Below are 23,944 nucleotides of genomic sequence, written 5' to 3'. Positions count from 1 at the left end.
CCATTCGTTGTAAAACTGTGGACCTATTTTTCCAAACGCCTCACAACTGGACATTCTTCCGTTGAGAGCTTGAATAATAGACACTCCAGACCAGTTGGTGGCGATAATGCACCTTTGCCAATGTTTGGATAGCGTAGCCTACAATACCGCGACTGGAAGACTACAGAAAGAATACAAACAACCCCATTTCCGTTTCCGTAGGCAGAGTAATACCGTACCTCAAAGAACATCCAACACAAGTAAATGGAGTTGGACAAAAACTACGATAAAACCTGTTGGAAAGCATCTTTTGCAGCGATGTTTGTGTAAAAATAACAGACCGAGAATTTTCGTCACAAAATCAAAATTCCATTTTAATCATAATATGTGTGGGTTTGTTTAACAAACGAGACTCTAACTGCCCTGACCCCGTGTGCCTTTTCCATAGTAGAATCGCGCTGCGTGCGCAATTACTGAGATTATTTTATACAAAATCAATATCAATAATACTCATGTAATACGTTTAAAAACGTGTAAAAACTGCAGATGGTGAACGTTATATTGTGAACGATTTACTTGCTTAGCATGGAGATTTCAGTGGAGTTACGACAGACACGCTGTTTCATAATAGGTAGGGCCTATGATGTCCTTTTATGAATGACAACACAGTCCATTGGTCTCATAAGGCACAATTATTTTCTCTATAGTGCCGTTCAGTATGCAATATGTGTGTGTGTAGACTGTATATTTTTCACAAAACACTTTACCTTAAAGGGTTAGTTCACCCAAAAATGAAAATTATGTCACTAATGACTCACCCTCATGTCGCTCCAAGCCCGTAAGACCTCCGTTCATCTTCAGAACACAGTTTAAGATATTTTAGATTCAGTCCGAGAGTTTTCTGTCCCTTTATTGAAAATCTATGTACGGTATACTGTCCTTGTCCAGAAAGGAAATAAAGACATCATCAAAGTAGTCCACGTGACCTCAGTGGGTTAGTTAGAATTTTTTGAAGCATCGAAAACACATTTTGTTCCAAAAATAACAAAAATGATGACTTTATTCAGCATTGTATTCTCTTCCGGTTCTGTTGTCAATCTAAAATATCTTAAACTGTGTTCCGAAGATGAGGTCTTACGGGCTTGGAACGACATGAGGGTGAGTCATTAATGACATAATTTCATTTTTGGGTGAACTAACCCTTTAATGCCGTTTTTAAGAGTTCAAAACTCATTCCCTTCTTAGATTGAGCCCGGTCTACAGGGTGTCACGTTTTTTTCGTGCATCTAACCTGGACATTGCCATTGCCAACATCAGACCGAAAATATGGCAAAATCATTTACTAATGTGATTTTTCTTAAGTATTTAAGTATTTGAAATACTCCAAATACACTCCCTCAAAATATTTTGTTACAAAATACATTTAAATTTTTCCACACCTGCAAAATACAAATTACAAAATACACTAAAGTAATTAAATACGTATTTAAAATACATTTTATTGAAATACTGCCCATGTCTGGTTACGCTCATGGCTTTTAAAAAACGCGGCGCTCCCATTGAAAACAAGTGGATCAATACGCCAGCTGTGTGAAAAAACGCTTAAATAACTTTTGTAAATAACCATAAGAAATTAGTGAAACTGATTTAATTTATTTCTTTTATTTCTTTTATTTCCTAATTAATGTTGTTTTATAGACAATAATATATAGGCCTTGTTGATTCAGGTTCTTAATAATACGTTGTTTAAATAAGTTTTCAATAAACATTTAACCTGTCAGGACCTTGACTTATAGCAATTTTTTAATTTCGGCCCACTGTGTATTTGAGTTTGACACCCCTGATCTACAATCATAAATACCAGGATATATTCATTCGTTTTTTATAAAACTCTAACCACCTACTTTTATAATAGATGGATTCTTTCACTAGCCCCATTATAGACCCTTTAGGTTCAAAACACAATGGTTGTCAAACTAAAACTAAACATAATTTCAATCATTATTTTACCATAAAAATTTGCCATTTTGCTTAATGAAACATTCCTTATCTTTATATCAAATTAATCCCTGTAAATCATACTCAATGCCTTATTTTTATTCTGAAACTCATTTTTCATACCATTTAAACAGTTAAAGGGTTAGTTCACCCAAAAATGAAAATGATGTCATTAATGACTCACCCTGATGTCGTTCCAAGCCCGTAAGCCTCCGTTCATCTTCAGAACACAGTTTAAGATCCAGCTTTCCACGCTGGATACCGAGACCCCGTAGGGAAGAGAGACGGCTAATAGATGCACCCAACGTGGGGCTCGAGCCCACGACCCTGAGATTAAAGGTCTCATGCTCTACCGACTGAGCTAGCCGGGCATATGCGGTGACCTGCGTCGGGCTGGTTGCGCTCTTTATCCGTGCCTAAATTGCGCCCGTGAAAGGGAGCCTCACATTTCGCACAGGCTTGGCATAGACCCTTGCGGGTAAAGTCAGGGTTAAGCCTAGAGGTAGGCTTAGAGTGTACTTTGTTTGTTTGAGCCATATCTTTTGTTGGGGGATACAATTTGTCCCAGTAGAGCAGGCCAATAATATGCACAACCCGGAGCTAAAGTTCCGTTTCGGTCTGTCAAGTGAGAGAGCGGTTACCGAAGGCAAACTTCTCCAAATATCCAAAGGCAAAACTGAGTCATACAACCAAGAGTTGGAGGGACACAACCTCCAACCGGAAGCAAAAACGCTAGCACATATAATCCTATGCCGAATCGATTGACCTGATGCCTGAGAGCCTGATAGGTTACAAGTTACCGGTGCCCTCTTTATGAGAACAAAATCCACGTTCGATCAATGTTGGAAGTTATTACGGATGCACAGCAAACATAAGCTGATGTAAACTTTCACAACACCAGCTGTCTTCTTTGAACACAAAGCAACTGACCAAGCTGTAAACGCTAAAAGGGCCAAGAAACGTCGTTTCATGCGTCCGAAATGACACGGATGTGTTAGTAGACACACGTGTGCTAAATTCTGCAGCTGTGTTGGTGGTTGCACGTCAACGAAAAACACCTTTCGTCCCTGGGTGGGCTCGAACCACCAACCTTTCCGTTAACAGCCGAACGCGCTGTCCGATTGCGCCACAGAGACCTACGGCGAGCCAGTCCATGGGTCAGCTTATAAATAAAAGCAGACCTGGACTTTTCCGGCAATGGCTGACTCGCTTTCCACGCTGGAAACCGAGGGCTAATAGATGCGCACAACGTGGGGCTCGAACCCACGACCCTGAGATTAAGAGTCTCATGCTCTACCGACAGAGCTAGCCGGGCAACTGCGGCAAACTGCTTCGGGCTGGTCGAGGTGTTTATCCGTGCCTAAATTGCGCCCGTGAAAGGGAGTCTCACATTTCGCACAGGCTTGGCATAGCCTCTTGCGGGTAAAGTCAGGGTTAAGCCTAGAGGTAGGCTTAGATTGTACTTTGTTTGTTTGAGCCATATCTGTTGTTGGGGGATACAAATTGACCCAGTAGAGCAGGCCAATAATATGCACAACCCGGAGCTAAAGTTCCGTTTCGGTCTGTCGAGTGAGAGAGCGGTTACCGAAGGCAAACTTCTCCAAATATCCAAAGGCAAAAGTGAGTTATACAACAAAGAGTTGGAGGGACACAACCTCCAAACGGAAGCAAAAACGCTAGCACATATAATCCTATGCCGAATCGATTGACCTGATGCCTGAGAGCCTGGTAGGTTACAAGTTACCGGTGCCCTCTTTATGACAACGAAATCCACGTTCGATCAATGTCCGAAGTTATTACGGATGCTCGATGGTGTTTTAAAAGGAGTTTTGAGCAGGACCTCTCTGGAACACAGGCCTCCACCACCCGGAACAAAACATGAGCATTCCATCCACGCGCCACAGCAAACATAAGCTGATGTAAACTTTCACAACACCCGCTGTCTTCTTTGAACACAAAGCAACTGACCAAGCTGTAAACGCTAAAAGGGGCCAAGAAACATCGTTTCATGCGTCCGAAATGACACGGATGTGTTAGGGGACACACGTGTGCTAAATTCTGCAGCTGTGTTGGTGGTTGCATGGCAGGACGTCAACGAAAAACACCATTCGTCCCCCCGTTTCGGTCTGTCGAGTGAGAGAGCGGTTACCGAAGGCAAACTTCTCCAAATATCCAAAGATAAAAGTGAGTCATACAACAAAGAGTTGGAGGGACACAACCTCCAACCGGAATCAAAAACGCTAGTACATATAGGCCTATGCCGAATCGATTGACCTCATGCCTGAGAGCCTGATAGGTTACAAGTTACCGGTGCCCTCCTTATGAGAACAAAATCCACGTTCGATCAATGTCGGAAGTTATTACGGATGCTCGATGGTGTTTTAAAAGGAGTTTTGAGCAGGACCTCTCTGGAACACAGGCCTCCACCACCAGGAACAAAACATGAGTATTCCATCCACGCGCCACAGCAAACATAAGCTGATGTAAACTTTCACAACACCCGCTGTCTTCTCTGAACACAAAGCAACTGACCAAGCTGTAAACGCAAAAAGGGGCCAAGAAACGTCGTGTCATGCGTCCGAAATGACACGGATGTGTTAGTGGACACACGTGTGCTAAATTCTGCAGCTGTGTTGGTGGTTGCATGGCCGGACGTCAACGAAAAACACCATTCGTCCCTGGGTGGGCTCGAACCACCAACCTTTCGGTTAACAGCCGAACGCGCTGTCCGATTGCGCCACAGAGACCTACGCCAGCCAGTCCATGGGTCAGATTATAAAAAAAAGCAGACCTGGACTTTTCCGGCAATGGTGCACTCGCTTTCCACGCTGGAAACCGAGACCCCGTTGGGAAGAGAGAGGGCTAATAGATGCGCCCAACGTGGGGCTCGAACCCACGACCCTGAGATTAAGAGTCTCATGCTCTACCGACTGAGCTAGCCGGGCAACTGCGGTGACCTGCTTCGGGCTGGTCGCACCCATTATCTGTGCCTAAATTGCGCCCGTGAAAGGGAGCCTCACATTTCGCACAGGCTTGGCATAGCCTCTTGCGGGTAAAGTCAGGGTTAAGCCTAGAGGTAGGCTTAGAGTGTTCTTTGTTTGTTTGAGCCATATCTGTTGTTGGGGGATACAATTTGACCCAGTAGAGCAGGCCAATAATATGCACAACCCGGAGCTAAAGTTCCATTTCGGTCTGTCGAGTGAGAGAGCGGTTACCGAAGGCAACCTTCTCCAAATATCCAAAGGCAAAAGTGAGTCATACAACAAAGAGTTGGAGGGACACAACCTCCAAACGGAAGCAAAAACGCTAGCACATATAATCCTATGCCGAATCGATTGACCTGATGCCTGAGAGCCTGATAGGTTACAAGTTACCGGTGCCCTCTTTATGAGAACGAAATCCACGTTCGATCAAAGTTATGACGGATGCTCGATGGTGTTTTAAAAGGAGTTTTGAGCAGGACCTCTCTGGAACACAGGCCTCCACCACCCGGAACAAAACATGAGCATTCCATCCACGCGCCACAGCAAACATAAGCTGATGTAAACTTTCACAACACCCGCTGTCTTCTTTGAACACAAAGCAACTGACCAAGCTGTAAACGCTAAAAGGGCCAAGAAACGTCGTTTCATGCGTCCGAAATGACACGTATGTGTTAGTGGACACACGTGTGCTAAATTCTGCAGCTGTGTTGGTGGTTGCATGGCAGGACGTCAACGAAAAACACCAGTCGTCCCCCCGTTTCGGTCTGTCGAGTGAGAGAGCGGTTACCGAAGCCAAACTTCTCCAAATATCCAAAGATAAAAGTGAGTTATACAACAAAGAGTTGGAGGGACACAACCTCCAACCGGAATCAAAAACGCTAGTACATATAGGCCTATGCCGAATTGATTGACCTCATGCCTGAGAGCCTGATAGGTTACAAGTTACCGGTGCCCTCCTTATGAGAACAAAATCCACGTTCGATCAATGTCGGAAGTTATTACGGATGCTCGATGGTGTTTTAAAAGGAGTTTTGAGCAGGACCTCTCTGGAACACAGGCCTCCACCACCAGGAACAAAACATGAGTATTCCATCCACGCGCCACAGCAAACATAAGCTGATGTAAACTTTCACAACACCCGCTGTCTTCTCTGAACACAAAGCAACTGACCAAGCTGTAAACGCTAAAAGGGGCCAAGAAACGTCCGAAATGACACGGATGTGTTAGTGGACACACGTGTGCTAAATTCTGCAGCTGTGTTGGTGGTTGCATGGCCGGACGTCAACGAAAAACACCATTCGTCCCTGGGTGGGCTCGAACCACCAACCTTTCGGTTAACAGCCGAACGCGCTGTCCGATTGCGCCACAGAGACCTACGGCCAGCCAGTCCATGGGTCAGTTTATTAAAAAAAGCAGACCTGGACTTTTCCGGCAATGGTGGACTCGCTTTCCACGCTGGAAACCGAGACCCCGTTGGGAAGAGAGAGGGCTAATAGATGCGCCCAACGTGGGGCTCGAACCCACGACCCTGAGATTAAGAGTCTCATGCTCTACCGACTGAGCTAGCCGGGCAACTAAGGTGACCTGCTTCGGGCTGGTCGCGGCCATTATCTGTGCCTAAATTGCGCCTGTGAAAGGGAGCCTCACATTTCGCACAGTTCCGTTTCGGTCTGTCGAGTGAGAGAGCGGTTACCGAAGGCAACCTTCTCCAAATATCCAAAGGCAAAAGTGAGTCATACAACAAAGAGTTGGAGGGACACAACCTCCAAACGGAAGCAAAAACGCTAGCACATATAATCCTATGCCGAATCGATTGACCTGATGCCTGAGAGCCTGATAGGTTACAAGTTACCGGTGCCCTCTTTATGAGAACGAATCCACGTTCGATCAATGTCGGAAGTTAAGACGGATGCTCGATGGTGTTTTAAAAGGAGTTTTGAGCAGGACCTCTCTGGAACACAGGCCTCCACCACCCGGAACAAAACATGAGCATTCCATCCACGCGCCACAGCAAACATAAGCTGATGTAAACTTTCACAACACCCGCTGTCTTCTTTGAACACAAAGCAACTGACCAAGCTGTAAACGCTAAAAGGGCCAAGAAACGTCGTTTCATGCGTCCGAAATGACACGGATGTGTTAGTGGACACACGTGTGCTAAATTCTGCAGCTGTGTTGGTGGTTGCATGGCAGGACGTCAACGAAAAACACCATTCGTCCCCCCGTTTCGGTCTGTCGAGTGAGAGAGCGGTTACCGAAGGCAAACTTCTCCAAATATCTAAAGATAAAAGTGAGTCATACAACAAAGAGTTGGAGGGACACAACCTCCAACCGGAATCAAAAACGCTAGTACATATAGGCCTATGCCGAATCGATTGACCTCATGCCTGAGAGCCTGATAGGTTACAAGTTACCGGTGCCCTCCTTATGAGAACAAAATCCACGTTCGATCAATGTCGGAAGTTATTACGGATGCTCGATGGTGTTTTAAAAGGAGTTTTGAGCAGGACCTCTCTGGAACACAGGCCTCCACCACCAGGAACAAAACATGAGTATTCCATCCACGCGCCACAGCAAACATAAGCTGATGTAAACTTTCACAACACCCGCTGTCTTCTCTGAACACAAAGCAACTGACCAAGCTGTAAACGCTAAAAGGGGCCAAGAAACGTCGTGTCATGCGTCCGAAATGACACGGATGTGTTAGTGGACACACGTGTGCTAAATTCTGCAGCTGTGTTGGTGGTTGCATGGCCGGACGTCAACGAAAAACACCATTCGTCCCTGGGTGGGCTCGAACCACCAACCTTTCGGTTAACAGCCGAACGCGCTGTCCGATTGCACCACAGAGACCTACGGCCAGCCAGTCCATGGGTCAGCTTATAAAAAAAAGCAGACCTGGACTTTTCCGGCAATGGTGGACTCGCTTTCCACGCTGGAAAACGAGACCCCGTTGGGAAGAGAGAGGGCTAATAGATGCGCCCAACATGGGGCCCGAACCCATGACCCTGCGATTAAGAGTCTCATGCTCTACCGACTGAGCTAGCCGGGCAAGTAAGGTGACCTGCTTTGGGCTGGTCGCGGCCATTATCTGTGCCTAAATTGCGCCCGTGAAAGGGAGCCTCACATTTCGCACAGGCTTGGCATAGCCTCTTGCGGGTAAAGTCAGGGTTAAGCCTAGAGGTAGGCTTAGAGTGTACTTTGTTTGTTTGAGCCATATCTGTTGTTGGGGGATACAATTTGACCCAGTAGAGCAGGCCAATAATATGCACAACCCGGAGCTAAAGTTCCGTTTCGGTCTGTCGAGTGAGAGAGCGGTTACCGAAGGCAACCTTCTCCAAATATCCAAAGGCAAAAGTGAGTCATACAACAAAGAGTTGGAGGGACACAACCTCCAAACGGAAGCAAAAACGCTAGCACATATAATCCTATGCCGAATCGATTGACCTGATGCCTGAGAGCCTGATAGGTTACAAGTTACCGGTGCCCTCTTTATGAGAACGAAATCCACGTTCGATCAATGTCGGAAGTTATTACGGATGCTCGATGGTGTTTTAAAAGGAGTTTTGAGCAGGACCTCTCTGGAACACAGGCCTCCACCACCAGGAACAAAACATGAGTATTCCATCCACGCGCCACAGCAAACATAAGCTGATGTAAACTTTCACAACACCCGCTGTCTTCTCTGAACACAAAGCAACTGACCAAGCTGTAAACGCTAAAAGGGGCCAAGAAACGTCGTGTCATGCGTCCGAAATGACACGGATGTGTTAGTGGACACACGTGTGCTAAATTCTGCAGCTGTGTTGGTGGTTGCATGGCCGGACGTCAACGAAAAACACCATTCGTCCCTGGGTGGGCTCGAACCACCAACCTTTCGGTTAACAGCCGAACGCACTGTCCGATTGCGCCACAGAGACCTACGGCCAGCCAGTCCATGGGTCAGCTTATAAAAAAAAGCAGACCTGGACTTTTCCGGCAATGGTGGACTCGCTTTCCACGCTGGAAACCGAGACCCCGTTGGGAAGAGAGAGGGCTAATAGATGCGCCCAACGTGGGGCTCGAACCCACGACCCTGAGATTAAGAGTCTCATGCTCTACCGACTGAGCTAGCCGGGCAACTAAGGTGACCTGCTTCGGGCTGGTCGCGGCCATTATCTGTGCCTAAATTGCGCCCGTGAAAGGGAGCCTCACATTTCGCACAGGCTTGGCATAGCCTCTTGCGGGTAAAGTCAGGGTTAAGCCTAGAGGTAGGCTTAGAGTGTACTTTGTTTGTTTGAGCCATATCTGTTGTTGGGGGATACAATTTGACCCAGTAGAGCAGGCCAATAATATGCACAACCCGGAGCTAAAGTTCCGTTTCGGTCTGTCGAGTGAGAGAGCGGTTACCGAAGGCAACCTTCTCCAAATATCCAAAGGCAAAAGTGAGTCATACAACAAAGAGTTGGAGGGACACAACCTCCAAACGGAAGCAAAAACGCTAGCACATATAATCCTATGCCGAATCGATTGACCTGATGCCTGAGAGCCTGATAGGTTACAAGTTACCGGTGCCCTCTTTATGAGAACGAAATCCACGTTCGATCAATGTCGGAAGTTATGACGGATGCTCGATGGTGTTTTAAAAGGAGTTTTGAGCAGGACCTCTCTGGAACACAGGCCTCCACCACCCGGAACAAAACATGAGCATTCCATCCACGCGCCACAGCAAACATAAGCTGATGTAAACTTTCACAACACCCGCTGTCTTCTTTGAACACAAAGCAACTGACCAAGCTGTAAACGCTAAAAGGGCCAAGAAACGTCGTTTCATGCGTCCGAAATGACACGGATGTGTTAGTGGACACACGTGTGCTAAATTCTGCAGCTGTGTTGGTGGTTGCATGGCAGGACGTCAACGAAAAACACCATTCCTCCCCCCTGTTTCGGTCTGTCGAGTGAGAGAGCGGTTACCGAAGGCAAACTTCTCCAAATATCCAAAGATAAAAGTGAGTCATACAACAAAGAGTTGGAGGGACACAACCTCCAACCGGAATCAAAAACGCTAGTACATATAGGCCTATGCCGAATCGATTGACCTCATGCCTGAGAGCCTGATAGGTTACAAGTTACCGCTGCCCTCCTTATGAGAACAAAATCCACGTTCGATCAATGTCGGAAGTTATTACGGATGCTCGATGGTGTTTTAAAAGGAGTTTTGAGCAGGACCTCTCTGGAACACAGGCCTCCACCACCAGGAACAAAACATGAGTATTCCATCCACGCGCCACAGCAAACATAAGCTGATGTAAACTTTCACAACACCCGCTGTCTTCTCTGAACACAAAGCAACTGACCAAGCTGTAAACGCTAAAAGGGGCCAAGAAACGTCGTGTCATGCGTCCGAAATGACACGGATGTGTTAGTGGACACACGTGTGCTAAATTCTGCAGCTGTGTTGGTGGTTGCATGGCCGGACGTCAACGAAAAACACCATTCGTCCCTGGGTGGGCTCGAACCACCAACCTTTCGGTTAACAGCCGAACGCGCTGTCCGATTGCGCCACAGAGACCTACGGCCAGCCAGTCCATGGGTCAGCTTATAAAAAAAAGCAGACCTGGACTTTTCCGGCAATGGTGGACTCGCTTTCCACGCTGGAAACCGAGACCCCGTTGGGAAGAGAGAGGGCTAATAGATGCGCCCAACGTGGGGCTCGAACCCACGACCCTGAGATTAAGAGTCTCATGCTCTACCGACTGAGCTAGCCGGGCAACTAAGGTGACCTGCTTCGGGCTGGTCGCGGCCATTATCTGTGCCTAAATTGCGCCCGTGAAAGGGAGCCTCACATTTCGCACAGGCTTGGCATAGCCTCTTGCGGGTAAAGTCAGGGTTAAGCCTAGAGGTAGGCTTAGAGTGTACTTTGTTTGTTTGAGCCATATCTGTTGTTGGGGGATACAATTTGACCCAGTAGAGCAGGCCAATAATATGCACAACCTGGAGCTAAAGTTCCGTTTCGGTCTGTCGAGTGAGAGAGCGGTTACCGAAGGCAATCTTCTCCAAATATCCAAAGGCAAAAGTGAGTCATACAACAAAGAGTTGGAGGGACACAACCTCCAAACGGAAGCAAAAACGCTAGCACATATAATCCTATGCCGAATCGATTGACCTGATGCCTGAGAGCCTGATAGGTTACAAGTTACCGGTGCCCTCTTTATGAGAACGAATCCACGTTCGATCAATGTCGGAAGTTAAGACGGATGCTCGATGGTGTTTTAAAAGGAGTTTTGAGCAGGACCTCTCTGGAACACAGGCCTCCACCACCCGGAACAAAACATGAGCATTCCATCCACGCGCCACAGCAAACATAAGCTGATGTAAACTTTCACAACACCCGCTGTCTTCTTTGAACACAAAGCAACCGACCAAGCTGTAAACGCTAAAAGGGCCAAGAAACGTCGTTTCATGCGTCCGAAATGACACGGATGTGTTAGTGGACACACGTGTGCTAAATTCTGCAGCTGTGTTGGTGGTTGCATGGCAGGACGTCAACGAAAAACACCATTCGTCCCCCCGTTTCGGTCTGTCGAGTGAGAGAGCGGTTACCGAAGGCAAACTTCTCCAAATATCCAAAGATAAAAGTGAGTCATACAACAAAGAGTTGGAGGGACACAACCTCCAACCGGAATCAAAAACGCTAGTACATATAGGCCTATGCCGAATCGATTGACCTCATGCCTGAGAGCCTGATAGGTTACAAGTTACCGGTGCCCTCCTTATGAGAACAAAATCCACGTTCGATCAATGTCGGAAGTTATTACGGATGCTCGATGGTGTTTTAAAAGGAGTTTTGAGCAGGACCTCTCTGGAACACAGGCCTCCACCACCAGGAACAAAACATGAGTATTCCATCCACGCGCCACAGCAAACATAAGCTGATGTAAACTTTCACAACACCTGCTGTCTTCTCTGGACACAAAGCAACTGACCAAGCTGTAAACGCTAAAAGGGGCCAAGAAACATCGTGTCATGCGTCCGAAATGACACGGATGTGTTAGTGGACACAAGTGTGCTAAATTCTGCAGCTGTGTTGGTGGTTGCATGGCCGGACGTCAACGAAAAACACCATTCGTCCCTGGGTGGGCTCGAACCACCAACCTTTCGGTTAACAGCCGAACGCGCTGTCCGATTGCGCCACAGAGACCTACGGCCAGCCAGTCCATGGGTCAGCTTATAAAAAAAAGCAGACCTGGACTTTTCCGGCAATGGTGGACTCGCTTTCCACGCTGGAAACCGAGACCCCGTTGGGAAGAGAGAGGGCTAATAGATGCGCCCAACGTGGGGCTCGAACCCACAACCCTGAAATTAAGAGTCTCATGCTCTACCGACTGAGCTAGCCGGGCAACTAAGGTGACCTGCTTCGGGCTGGTCGCGCCCATTATCTGTGCCTAAATTGCGCCCGTGAAAGGGAGCCTCACATTTCGCACAGTTCCGTTTCGGTCTGTCGAGTGAGAGAGCGGTTACCGAAGGCAACCTTCTCCAAATATCCAAAGGCAAAAGTGAGTCATACAACAAAGAGTTGGAGGGACACAACCTCCAAACGGAAGCAAAAACGCTAGCACATATAATCCTATGCCGAATCGATTGACCTCATGCCTGAGAGCCTGATAGGTTACAAGTTACCGGTGCCCTCCTTATGAGAACAAAATCCATGTTCGATCAATGTCGGAAGTTATTACGGATGCTCGATGGTGTTTTAAAAGGAGTTTTGAGCAGGACCTCTCTGGAACACAGGCCTCCACCACCAGGAACAAAACATGAGTATTCCATCCACGCGCCACAGCAAACATAAGCTGATGTAAACTTTCACAACACCCGCTGTCTTCTCTGAACACAAAGCAACTGACCAAGCTGTAAACGCTAAAAGGGGCCAAGAAACGTCGTGTCATGCGTCCGAAATGACACGGATGTGTTAGTGGACACACGTGTGCTAAATTCTGCAGCAGTGTTGGTGGTTGCATGGCCGGACGTCAACGAAAAACACCATTCGTTCCTGGGTGGGCTCGAACCACCAACCTTTCGGTTAACAGCCGAACGCGCTGTCCAATTGCGCCACAGAGACCTACGGCCAGCCAGTCCATGGGTCAGTTTATAAAAAAAAGCAGACCTGGACTTTTCCGGCAATGGTGGACTCGCTTTCCACGCTGGAAACCGAGACCCCGTTGGGAAGAGAGAGGGCTAATAGATGCGCCCAACGTGGGGCTCGAACCCACGACCCTGAGATTAAGAGTCTCATGCTCTACCGACTGAGCTAGCCGGGCAACTGCGGTGACCTTCTTCGGGCTGGTCGCGGCCATTATCTGTGCCTAAATTGCGCCCGTGAAAGGGAGCCTCACATTTCGCACAGTTCCGTTTCGGTCTGTCGAGTGAGAGAGCGGTTACCGAAGGCAACCTTCTCCAAATATCCAAAGGCAAAAGTGAGTCATACAACAAAGAGTTGGAGGGACACAACCTCCAAACGGAAGCAAAAACGCTAGCACATATAATCCTATGCCGAATCGATTGACCTGATGCCTGAGAGCCTGATAGGTTACAAGTTACCGGTGCCCTCTTTATGAGAACGAAATCCACGTTCGATCAATGTCGGAAGTTATTACGGATGCTCGATGGTGTTTGTTCCTGGTTTGTTCCTCTCTGGAACACAGGCCTCCACCACCCGGAACAAAACATGAGCATTCCATCCACGCGCCACAGCAAACATAAGCTGATGTAAACTTTCACAACACCCGCTGTCTTCTTTGAACACAAAGCAACTGACCAAGCTGTAAACGCTAAAAGGGCCAAGAAACGTCGTTTCATGCGTCCGAAATGACACGGATGTGTTAGTGGACACACGTGTGCTAAATTCTGCAGCTGTGTTGGTGGTTGCATGGCAGGACGTCAACGAAAAACACCATTCGTCCCCCCGTTTCGGTCTGTCGAGTGAGAGAGCGGTTACCGAAGTCAACCTTCTCCAAATATCCAAAGGCAAAAGTGAGTCATACAACAAAGAGTTGGAGGGACACAACCTCCAAACGGAAGCAAAAACGCTAGCACATATAATCCTATGCCGAATCGATTGACCTGATGCCTGAGAGCCTGATAGGTTACAAGTTACCGGTGCCCTCTTTATGAGAACGAATCCACGTTCGATCAATGTCGGAAGTTAAGACGGATGCTCGATGGTGTTTTAAAAGGAGTTTTGAGCAGGACCTCTCTGGAACACAGGCCTCCACCACCCGGAACAAAACATGAGCATTCCATCCACGCGCCACAGCAAACATAAGCTGATGTAAACTTTCACAACACCCGCTGTCTTCTTTGAACACAAAGCAACTGACCAAGCTGTAAACGCTAAAAGGGCCAAGAAACGTCGTTTCATGCGTCCGAAATGACACGGATGTGTTAGTGGACACACGTGTGCTAAATTCTGCAGCTGTGTTGGTGGTTGCATGGCAGGACGTCAACGAAAAACACCATTCGTCCCCCCGTTTCGGTCTGTCGAGTGAGAGAGCGGTTACCGAAGGCAAACTTCTCCAAATATCCAAAGATAAAAGTGAGTCATACAACAAAGAGTTGGAGGGACACAACCTCCAACCGGAATCAAAAACGCTAGTACATATAGGCCTATGCCGAATCGATTGACCTCATGCCTGAGAGCTTGATAGGTTACAAGTTACCGGTGCCCTCCTTATGAGAACAAAATCCACGTTCGATCAATGTCGGAAGTTATTACGGATGCTCGATGGTGTTTTAAAAGGAGTGTTGAGCAGGACCTCTCTGGAACACAGGCCTCCACCACCAGGAACAAAACATGAGTATTCCATCCACGCGCCACAGCAAACATAAGCTGATGTAAACTTTCACAACACCCGCTGTCTTCTCTGAACACAAATCAACTGACCAAGCTGTAAACGCTAAAAGGGGCCAAGAAACGTCGTGTCATGCGTCCGAAATGACACGGATGTGTTAGTGGACACACGTGTGCTAAATTCTGCAGCTGTGTTGGTGGTTGCATGGCCGGACGTCAACGAAAAACACCATTCGTCCCTGGGTGGGCTCGAACCACCAACCTTTCGGTTAACAGCCGAACGCGCTCTCCGATTGCGCCACAGAGACCTACGGCCAGCCAGTCCATGGGTCAGCTTATAAAAAAAAGCAGACCTGGACTTTTCCGGCAATGGTGGACTCGCTTTCCACGCTGGAAACCGAGACCCCGTTGGGAAGAGAGAGGGCTAATAGATGCGCCCAACGTGGGGCTCGAACCCACGACCCTGAGATTAAGAGTCTCATGCTCTACCGACTGAGCTAGCCGGGCAACTAAGCTGACCTGCTTCGGGCTGGTCGCGGCCATTATCTGTGCCTAAATTGCGCCCGTGAAAGGGAGCCTCACATTTCGCACAGTTCCGTTTCGGTCTGTCGAGTGAGAGAGCGGTTACCGAAGGCAACCTTCTCCAAATATCCAAAGGCAAAAGTGAGTCATACAACAAAGAGTTGGAGGGACACAACCTCCAAACGGAAGCAAAAACGCTAGCACATATAATCCTATGCCGAATCGATTGACCTGATGCCTGAGAGCCTGATAGGTTACAAGTTACCGGTGCCCTCTTTATGAGAACGAAATCCACGTTCGATCAATGTCGGAAGTTATTACGGATGCTCGATGGTGTTTTAAAAGGAGTTTTGAGCAGGACCTCTCTGGAACACAGGCCTCCACCACCCGGAACAAAACATGAGCATTCCATCCACGCGCCACAGCAAACATAAGCTGATGTAAACTTTCACAACACCCGCTGTCTTCTTTGAACACAAAGCAACTGACCAAGCTGTAAACGCTAAAAGGGCCAAGAAACGTCGTTTCATGCGTCCGAAATGACACGGATGTGTTAGTGGACACACGTGTGCTAAATTCTGCAGCTGTGTTGGTGGTTGCATGGCAGGACGTCAACGAAAAACACCATTCGTCCCCCCGTTTCGGTCTGTCGAGTGAGAGAGCGGTTACCGAAGTCAACCTTCTCCAAATATCCAAAGGCAAAAGTGAGTCATACAACAAAGAGTTGGAGGGACACAACCTCCAAACGGAAGCAAAAACGCTAGCACATATAATCCTATGCCGAATCGATTGACCTGATGCCTGAGAGCCTGATAGGTTACAAGTTACCGGTGCCCTCTTTATGAGAACGAATCCACGTTCGATCAATGTCGGAAGTTAAGACGGATGCTCGATGGTGTTTTAAAAGGAGTTTTGAGCAGGACCTCTCTGGAACACAGGCCTCCACCACCCGGAACAAAACATGAGCATTCCATCCACGCGCCACAGCAAACATAAGCTGATGTAAACTTTCACAACACCCGCTGTCTTCTTTGAACACAAAGCAACTGACCAAGCTGTAAACGCTAAAAGGGCCAAGAAACGTCGTTTCATGCGTCCGAAATGACACGGATGTGTTAGTGGACACACGTGTGCTAAATTCTGCAGCTGTGTTGGTGGTTGCATGGCAGGACGTCAACGAAAAACACCATTCGTCCCCCCGTTTCGGTCTGTCGAGTGAGAGAGCGGTTACCGAAGGCAAACTTCTCCAAATATCCAAAGATAAAAGTGAGTCATACAACAAAGAGTTGGAGGGACACAACCTCCAACCGGAATCAAAAACGCTAGTACATATAGGCCTATGCCGAATCGATTGACCTCATGCCTGAGAGCTTGATAGGTTACAAGTTACCGGTGCCCTCCTTATGAGAACAAAATCCACGTTCGATCAATGTCGGAAGTTATTACGGATGCTCGATGGTGTTTTAAAAGGAGTTTTGAGCAGGACCTCTCTGGAACACAGGCCTCCACCACCAGGAACAAAACATGAGTATTCCATCCACGCGCCACAGCAAACATAAGCTGATGTAAACTTTCACAACACCCGCTGTCTTCTCTGAACACAAATCAACTGACCAAGCTGTAAACGCTAAAAGGGGCCAAGAAACGTCGTGTCATGCGTCCGAAATGACACGGATGTGTTAGTGGACACACGTGTGCTAAATTCTGCAGCTGTGTTGGTGGTTGCATGGCCGGACGTCAACGAAAAACACCATTCGTCCCTGGGTGGGCTCGAACCACCAACCTTTCGGTTAACAGCCGAACGCGCTCTCCGATTGCGCCACAGAGACCTACGGCCAGCCAGTCCATGGGTCAGCTTATAAAAAAAAGCAGACCTGGACTTTTCCGGCAATGGTGGACTCGCTTTCCACGCTGGAAACCGAGACCCCGTTGGGAAGAGAGAGGGCTAATAGATGCGCCCAACGTGGGGCTCGAACCCACGACCCTGAGATTAAGAGTCTCATGCTCTACCGACTGAGCTAGCCGGGCAACTAAGCTGACCTGCTTCGGGCTGGTCGCGGCCATTATCTGTGCCTAAATTGCGCCCGTGAAAGGGAGCCTCACATTTCGCACAGGCTTGGCATAGCCTCTTGCGGGTAAAGTCAGGGTTAAGCCTAGAGGTAGGCTTAGAGTGTACTTTGTTTGTTTGAGCCATATCTGTTGTTGGGGGATACAATTTGACCCAGTAGAGCAGGCCAATAATATGCACAACCCGGAGCTAAAGTTCCGTTTCGGTCTGTCGAGTGAGAGAGCGGTTACCGAAGGCAACCTTCTCCAAATATCCAAAGGCAAAAGTGAGTCATACAACAAAGAGTTGGAGGGACACAACCTCCAAACGGAAGCAAAAACGCTAGCACATATAATCCTATGCCGAATCGATTGACCTGATGCCTGAGAGCCTGATAGGTTACAAGTTACCGGTGCCCTCTTTATGAGAACGAATCCACGTTCGATCAATGTCGGAAGTTAAGACGGATGCTCGATGGTGTTTTAAAAGGAGTTTTGAGCAGGACCTCTCTGGAACACAGGCCTCCACCACCCGGAACAAAACATGAGCATTCCATCCACGCGCCACAGCAAACATAAGCTGATGTAAACTTTCACAACACCCGCTGTCTTCTTTGAACACAAAGCAACTGACCAAGCTGTAAACGCTAAAAGGGCCAAGAAACGTCGTTTCATGCGTCCGAAATGACACGGATGTGTTAGTGGACACACGTGTGCTAAATTCTGCAGCTGTGTTGGTGGTTGCATGGCAGGACGTCAACGAAAAACACCATTCGTCCCCCCGTTTCGGTCTGTCGAGTGAGAGAGCGGTTACCGAAGGCAAACTTCTCCAAATATCCAAAGATAAAAGTGAGTCATACAACAAAGAGTTGGAGGGACACAACCTCCAACCGGAATCAAAAACGCTAGTACATATAGGCCTATGCCGAATCGATTGACCTCATGCCTGAGAGCCTGATAGGTTACAAGTTACCGGTGCCCTCCTTATGAGAACAAAATCCACGTTCGATCAATGTCGGAAGTTATTACGGATGCTCGATGGTGTTTTAAAAGGAGTTTTGAGCAGGACCTCTCTGGAACACAGGCCTCCACCACCAGGAACAAAACATGAGTATTCCATCCACGCGCCACAGCAAACATAAGCTGATGTAAACTTTCACAACACCCGCTGTCTTCTCTGAACACAAAGCAACTGACCAAGCTGTAAACGCTAAAAGGGGCCAAGAAACGTCGTGTCATGCGTCCGAAATGACACGGATGTGTTAGTGGACACACGTGTGCTAAATTCTGCAGCTGTGTTGGTGGTTGCATGGCCGGACGTCAACGAAAAACACCATTCGTCCCTGGGTGGGCTCGAACCACCAACCTTTCGGTTAACAGCCGAACGCGATGTCCGATTGCGCCACAGAGACCTACGGCCAGCCAGTCCATGGGTCAGCTTATAAAAAAAAGCAGACCTGGACTTTTCCGGCAATGGTGGACTCGCTTTCCACGCTGGAAACCGAGACCCCATTGGGAAGAGAGAGGGCTAATAGATGCGCCCAACGTGGGGCTCGAACCCACGACCCTGAGATTAAGAGTCTCATGCTCTACCGACTGAGCTAGCCGGGCAACTAAGGTGACCTGTTTCGGGCTGGTCGCGGCCATTATCTGTGCCTAAATTGCGCCCGTGAAAGGGAGCCTCACATTTTGCACAGTTCCGTTTCGGTCTGTCGAGTGAGAGAGCGGTTACCGAAGGCAACCTTCTCCAAATATCCAAAGGCAAAAGTGAGTCATACAACAAAGAGTTGGAGGGACACAACCTCCAAACGGAAGCAAAAACGCTAGCACATATAATCCTATGCCGAATCGATTGACCTGATGCCTGAGAGCCTGATAGGTTACAAGTTACCGGTGCCCTCTTTATGAGAACGAAATCCACGTTCGATCAATGTCGGAAGTTATTACGGATGCTCGATGGTGTTTTAAAAGGAGTTTTGAGCAGGACCTCTCTGGAACACAGGCCTCCACCACCCGGAACAAAACATGAGCATTCCATCCACGCGCCACAGCAAACATAAGCTGATGTAAACTTTCACAACACCCGCTGTCTTCTTTGAACACAAAGCAACTGACCAAGCTGTAAACGCTAAAAGGGCCAAGAAACGTCGTTTCATGCGTCCGAAATGACACGGATGTGTTAGTGGACACACGTGTGCTAAATTCTGCAGCTGTGTTGGTGGTTGCATGGCAGGACGTCAACGAAAAACACCATTCGTCCCCCCGTTTCGGTCTGTCGAGTGAGAGAGCGGTTACCGAAGTCAACCTTCTCCAAATATCCAAAGGCAAAAGTGAGTCATACAACAAAGAGTTGGAGGGACACAACCTCCAAACGGAAGCAAAAACGCTAGCACATATAATCCTATGCCGAATCGATTGACCTGATGCCTGAGAGCCTGATAGGTTACAAGTTACCGGTGCCCTCTTTATGAGAACGAATCCACGTTCGATCAATGTCGGAAGTTAAGACGGATGCTCGATGGTGTTTTAAAAGGAGTTTTGAGCAGGACCTCTCTGGAACACAGGCCTCCACCACCCGGAACAAAACATGAGCATTCCATCCACGCGCCACAGCAAACATAAGCTGATGTAAACTTTCACAACACCCGCTGTCTTCTTTGAACACAAAGCAACTGACCAAGCTGTAAACGCTAAAAGGGCCAAGAAACGTCGTTTCATGCGTCCGAAATGACACGGATGTGTTAGTGGACACACGTGTGCTAAATTCTGCAGCTGTGTTGGTGGTTGCATGGCAGGACGTCAACGAAAAACACCATTCGTCCCCCCGTTTCGGTCTGTCGAGTGAGAGAGCGGTTACCGAAGGCAAACTTCTCCAAATATCCAAAGATAAAAGTGAGTCATACAACAAAGAGTTGGAGGGACACAACCTCCAACCGGAATCAAAAACGCTAGTACATATAGGCCTATGCCGAATCGATTGACCTCATGCCTGAGAGCTTGATAGGTTACAAGTTACCGGTGCCCTCCTTATGAGAACAAAATCCACGTTCGATCAATGTCGGAAGTTATTACGGATGCTCGATGGTGTTTTAAAAGGAGTTTTGAGCAGGACCTCTCTGGAACACAGGCCTCCACCACCAGGAACAAAACATGAGTATTCCATCCACGCGCCACAGCAAACATAAGCTGATGTAAACTTTCACAACACCCGCTGTCTTCTCTGAACACAAATCAACTGACCAAGCTGTAAACGCTAAAAGGGGCCAAGAAACGTCGTGTCATGCGTCCAAAATGACACGGATGTGTTAGTGGACACACGTGTGCTAAATTCTGCAGCTGTGTTGGTGGTTGCATGGCCGGACGTCAACGAAAAACACCATTCGTCCCTGGGTGGGCTCGAACCACCAACCTTTCGGTTAACAGCCGAACGCGCTGTCCGATTGCGCCACAGAGACCTACGGCCAGCCAGTCCATGGGTCAGCTTATAAAAAAAAAGCAGACCTGGACTTTTCCGGCAATGGTGGACTCGCTTTCCACGCTGGAAACCGAGACCCCGTTGGGAAGAGAGAGGGCTAATAGATGCGCCCAACGTGGGGCTCGAACCCACGACCCTGAGATTAAGAGTCTCATGCTCTACCGACTGAGCTAGCCGGGCAACTAAGCTGACCTGCTTCGGGCTGGTCGCGGCCATTATCTGTGCCTAAATTGCGCCCGTGAAAGGGAGCCTCACATTTCGCACAGGCTTGGCATAGCCTCTTGCGGGTAAAGTCAGGGTTAAGCCTAGAGGTAGGCTTAGAGTGTACTTTGTTTGTTTGAGCCATATCTGTTGTTGGGGGATACAATTTGACCCAGTAGAGCAGGCCAATAATATGCACAACCCGGAGCTAAAGTTCCGTTTCGGTCTGTCGAGTGAGAGAGCGGTTACCGAAGGCAACCATCTCCAAATATCCAAAGGCAAAAGTGAGTCATACAACAAATAGTTGGAGGGACACAACCTCCAAACGGAAGCAAAAACGCTAGCACATATAATCCTATGCCGAATCGATTGACCTGATGCCTGAGAGCCTGATAGGTTACAAGTTACCGGTGCCCTCTTTATGAGAACGAAATCCACGTTCGATCAATGTCGGAAGTTATTACGGATGCTCGATGGTGTTTTAAAAGGAGTTTTGAGCAGGACCTCTCTGGAACACAGGCCTCCACCACCCGGAACAAAACATGAGCATTCCATCCACGCGCCACAGCAAACATAAGCTGATGTAAACTTTCACAACACCCGCTGTCTTCTTTGAACACAAATCAACTGACCAAGCTGTAAACGCTAAAAGGGCCAAGAAACGTCGTTTCATGCGTCCGAAATGACACGTATGTGTTAGTGGACACACGTGTGCTAAATTCTGCAGCTGTGTTGGTGGTTGCATGGCAGGACGTCAACGAAAAACACCATTCGTCCCCCCGTTTCGGTCTGTCGAGTGAGAGAGCGGTTACCGAAGGCAAACTTCTCCAAATATCCAAAGATAAAAGTGAGTTATACAACAAAGAGTTGGAGGGACACAACCTCCAACCGGAATCAAAAACGCTAGTACATATAGGCCTATGCCGAATCGATTGACCTCATGCCTGAGAGCCTGATAGGTTACAAGTTACCGGTGCCCTCCTTATGAGAACAAAATCCACGTTCGATCAATGTCGGAAGTTATTACGGATGCTCGATGGTGTTTTAAAAGGAGTTTTGAGCAGGACCTCTCTGGAACACAGGCCTCCACCACCAGGAACAAAACATGAGTATTCCATCCACGCGCCACAGCAAACATAAGCTGATGTAAACTTTCACAACACCCGCTGTCTTCTCTGAACACAAAGCAACTGACCAAGCTGTAAACGCTAAAAGGGGCCAAGAAACGTCGTGTCATGCGTCCGAAATGACACGGATGTGTTAGTGGACACACGTGTGCTAAATTCTGCAGCTGTGTTGGTGGTTGCATGGCCGGACGTCAACGAAAAACACCATTCGTCCCTGGGTGGGCTCGAACCACCAACCTTTCGGTTAACAGCCGAACGCGCTGTCCGATTGCGCCACAGAGACCTACGGCCAGCCAGTCCATGGGTCAGCTTATAAAAAAAAGCAGACCTGGACTTTTCCGGCAATGGTGGACTCGCTTTCCACGCTGGAAACCGAGACCCCGTTGGGAAGAGAGAGGGCTAATAGATGCGCCCAACGTGGGGCTCGAACCCACGACCCTGAGATTAAGAGTCTCATGGTCTACCGACTGAGCTAGCCGGGCAACTAAGGTGACCTGCTTCGGGCTGGTCGCGGCCATTATCTGTGCCTAAATTGCGCCCGTGAAAGGGAGCCTCACATTTCGCACAGGCTTGGCATAGCCTCTTGCGGGTAAAGTCAGGGTTAAGCCTAGAGGTAGGCTTAGAGTGTACTTTGTTTGTTTGAGCCATATCTGTTGTTGGGGGATACAATTTGACCCAGTAGAGCAGGCCAATAATATGCACAACCTGGAGCTAAAGTTCCGTTTCGGTCTGTCGAGTGAGAGAGCGGTTACCGAAGGCAATCTTCTCCAAATATCCAAAGGCAAAAGTGAGTCATACAACAAAGAGTTGGAGGGACACAACCTCCAAACGGAAGCAAAAACGCTAGCACATATAATCCTATGCCGAATCGATTGACCTGATGCCTGAGAGCCTGATAGGTTACAAGTTACCGGTGCCCTCTTTATGAGAACGAATCCACGTTCGATCAATGTCGGAAGTTAAGACGGATGCTCGATGGTGTTTTAAAAGGAGTTTTGAGCAGGACCTCTCTGGAACACAGGCCTCCACCACCCGGAACAAAACATGAGCATTCCATCCACGCGCCACAGCAAACATAAGCTGATGTAAACTTTCACAACACCCGCTGTCTTCTTTGAACACAAAGCAACTGACCAAGCTGTAAACGCTAAAAGGGCCAAGAAACGTCGTTTCATGCGTCCGAAATGACACGGATGTGTTAGTGGACACACGTGTGCTAAATTCTGCAGCTGTGTTGGTGGTTGCATGGCAGGACGTCAACGAAAAACACCATTCGTCCCCCCGTTTCGGTCTGTCGAGTGAGAGAGCGGTTACCGAAGGCAAACTTCTCCAAATATCCAAAGATAAAAGTGAGTCATACAACAAAGAGTTGGAGGGACACAACCTCCAACCGGAATCAAAAACGCTAGTACATATAGGCCTATGCCGAATCGATTGACCTCATGCCTGAGAGCCTGATAGGTTACAAGTTACCGGTGCCCTCCTTATGAGAACAAAATCCACGTTCGATCAATGTCGGAAGTTATTACGGATGCTCGATGGTGTTTTAAAAGGAGTTTTGAGCAGGACCTCTCTGGAACACAGGCCTCCACCACCAGGAACAAAACATGAGTATTCCATCCACGCGCCACAGCAAACATAAGCTGATGTAAACTTTCACAACACCCGCTGTCTTCTCTGAACACAAAGCAACTGACCAAGCTGTAAACGCTAAAAGGGGCCAAGAAACGTCGTGTCATGCGTCCGAAATGACACGGATGTGTTAGTGGACACACGTGTGCTAAAT

At 48.1% G+C, this 23,944-nt stretch overlaps 26 non-coding genes across 26 annotated transcripts; all 26 read right to left on the bottom strand.

Annotated features, from left to right (window-relative positions):
* Window positions 1-3,039: 3,039 nt before the first annotated feature.
* On the bottom strand, window positions 3,040-3,113 carry trnan-guu (transfer RNA asparagine (anticodon GUU)). Its single transcript has one exon. It is a non-coding gene; the product is annotated as a tRNA-Asn (tRNA).
* Window positions 3,114-3,219: 106 nt separating this feature from the next.
* trnak-cuu (transfer RNA lysine (anticodon CUU)) lies at window positions 3,220-3,292 on the bottom strand. The gene has a single exon. It is a non-coding gene; the product is annotated as a tRNA-Lys (tRNA).
* Window positions 3,293-4,650: 1,358 nt separating this feature from the next.
* On the bottom strand, window positions 4,651-4,724 carry trnan-guu (transfer RNA asparagine (anticodon GUU)). Its single transcript has one exon. It is a non-coding gene; the product is annotated as a tRNA-Asn (tRNA).
* Window positions 4,725-4,849: 125 nt separating this feature from the next.
* Window positions 4,850-4,922, bottom strand: trnak-cuu (transfer RNA lysine (anticodon CUU)). The gene has a single exon. It is a non-coding gene; the product is annotated as a tRNA-Lys (tRNA).
* A 1,338-nt stretch (window positions 4,923-6,260) lies between these two features.
* Window positions 6,261-6,334, bottom strand: trnan-guu (transfer RNA asparagine (anticodon GUU)). The gene has a single exon. It is a non-coding gene; the product is annotated as a tRNA-Asn (tRNA).
* A 126-nt stretch (window positions 6,335-6,460) lies between these two features.
* Window positions 6,461-6,533, bottom strand: trnak-cuu (transfer RNA lysine (anticodon CUU)). The gene has a single exon. It is a non-coding gene; the product is annotated as a tRNA-Lys (tRNA).
* Window positions 6,534-7,740: 1,207 nt separating this feature from the next.
* Window positions 7,741-7,814, bottom strand: trnan-guu (transfer RNA asparagine (anticodon GUU)). Its single transcript has one exon. It is a non-coding gene; the product is annotated as a tRNA-Asn (tRNA).
* Window positions 7,815-7,940: 126 nt separating this feature from the next.
* On the bottom strand, window positions 7,941-8,013 carry trnak-cuu (transfer RNA lysine (anticodon CUU)). Its single transcript has one exon. It is a non-coding gene; the product is annotated as a tRNA-Lys (tRNA).
* A 794-nt stretch (window positions 8,014-8,807) lies between these two features.
* trnan-guu (transfer RNA asparagine (anticodon GUU)) lies at window positions 8,808-8,881 on the bottom strand. Its single transcript has one exon. It is a non-coding gene; the product is annotated as a tRNA-Asn (tRNA).
* A 126-nt stretch (window positions 8,882-9,007) lies between these two features.
* trnak-cuu (transfer RNA lysine (anticodon CUU)) lies at window positions 9,008-9,080 on the bottom strand. The gene has a single exon. It is a non-coding gene; the product is annotated as a tRNA-Lys (tRNA).
* Window positions 9,081-10,438: 1,358 nt separating this feature from the next.
* trnan-guu (transfer RNA asparagine (anticodon GUU)) lies at window positions 10,439-10,512 on the bottom strand. Its single transcript has one exon. It is a non-coding gene; the product is annotated as a tRNA-Asn (tRNA).
* A 126-nt stretch (window positions 10,513-10,638) lies between these two features.
* Window positions 10,639-10,711, bottom strand: trnak-cuu (transfer RNA lysine (anticodon CUU)). The gene has a single exon. It is a non-coding gene; the product is annotated as a tRNA-Lys (tRNA).
* A 1,356-nt stretch (window positions 10,712-12,067) lies between these two features.
* Window positions 12,068-12,141, bottom strand: trnan-guu (transfer RNA asparagine (anticodon GUU)). Its single transcript has one exon. It is a non-coding gene; the product is annotated as a tRNA-Asn (tRNA).
* A 126-nt stretch (window positions 12,142-12,267) lies between these two features.
* On the bottom strand, window positions 12,268-12,340 carry trnak-cuu (transfer RNA lysine (anticodon CUU)). The gene has a single exon. It is a non-coding gene; the product is annotated as a tRNA-Lys (tRNA).
* A 645-nt stretch (window positions 12,341-12,985) lies between these two features.
* On the bottom strand, window positions 12,986-13,059 carry trnan-guu (transfer RNA asparagine (anticodon GUU)). Its single transcript has one exon. It is a non-coding gene; the product is annotated as a tRNA-Asn (tRNA).
* A 126-nt stretch (window positions 13,060-13,185) lies between these two features.
* trnak-cuu (transfer RNA lysine (anticodon CUU)) lies at window positions 13,186-13,258 on the bottom strand. The gene has a single exon. It is a non-coding gene; the product is annotated as a tRNA-Lys (tRNA).
* Window positions 13,259-15,021: 1,763 nt separating this feature from the next.
* trnan-guu (transfer RNA asparagine (anticodon GUU)) lies at window positions 15,022-15,095 on the bottom strand. The gene has a single exon. It is a non-coding gene; the product is annotated as a tRNA-Asn (tRNA).
* Window positions 15,096-15,221: 126 nt separating this feature from the next.
* On the bottom strand, window positions 15,222-15,294 carry trnak-cuu (transfer RNA lysine (anticodon CUU)). Its single transcript has one exon. It is a non-coding gene; the product is annotated as a tRNA-Lys (tRNA).
* Window positions 15,295-17,064: 1,770 nt separating this feature from the next.
* trnan-guu (transfer RNA asparagine (anticodon GUU)) lies at window positions 17,065-17,138 on the bottom strand. The gene has a single exon. It is a non-coding gene; the product is annotated as a tRNA-Asn (tRNA).
* Window positions 17,139-17,264: 126 nt separating this feature from the next.
* On the bottom strand, window positions 17,265-17,337 carry trnak-cuu (transfer RNA lysine (anticodon CUU)). Its single transcript has one exon. It is a non-coding gene; the product is annotated as a tRNA-Lys (tRNA).
* Window positions 17,338-18,693: 1,356 nt separating this feature from the next.
* trnan-guu (transfer RNA asparagine (anticodon GUU)) lies at window positions 18,694-18,767 on the bottom strand. The gene has a single exon. It is a non-coding gene; the product is annotated as a tRNA-Asn (tRNA).
* Window positions 18,768-18,893: 126 nt separating this feature from the next.
* On the bottom strand, window positions 18,894-18,966 carry trnak-cuu (transfer RNA lysine (anticodon CUU)). The gene has a single exon. It is a non-coding gene; the product is annotated as a tRNA-Lys (tRNA).
* A 1,770-nt stretch (window positions 18,967-20,736) lies between these two features.
* On the bottom strand, window positions 20,737-20,810 carry trnan-guu (transfer RNA asparagine (anticodon GUU)). Its single transcript has one exon. It is a non-coding gene; the product is annotated as a tRNA-Asn (tRNA).
* Window positions 20,811-20,937: 127 nt separating this feature from the next.
* On the bottom strand, window positions 20,938-21,010 carry trnak-cuu (transfer RNA lysine (anticodon CUU)). Its single transcript has one exon. It is a non-coding gene; the product is annotated as a tRNA-Lys (tRNA).
* Window positions 21,011-22,367: 1,357 nt separating this feature from the next.
* Window positions 22,368-22,441, bottom strand: trnan-guu (transfer RNA asparagine (anticodon GUU)). The gene has a single exon. It is a non-coding gene; the product is annotated as a tRNA-Asn (tRNA).
* Window positions 22,442-22,567: 126 nt separating this feature from the next.
* On the bottom strand, window positions 22,568-22,640 carry trnak-cuu (transfer RNA lysine (anticodon CUU)). The gene has a single exon. It is a non-coding gene; the product is annotated as a tRNA-Lys (tRNA).
* Window positions 22,641-23,944: the final 1,304 nt, after the last annotated feature.

Source organism: Siphateles boraxobius, unplaced genomic scaffold, assembly GCF_051911475.1.
Source record: "Siphateles boraxobius isolate OS27281-9 unplaced genomic scaffold, OSU_SipBor_1 61, whole genome shotgun sequence".
In the NCBI taxonomy this organism is placed as follows: Eukaryota; Metazoa; Chordata; class Actinopteri; order Cypriniformes; family Leuciscidae; genus Siphateles; species Siphateles boraxobius.
This window is presented reverse-complemented; position numbering and strand designations above follow the sequence as displayed.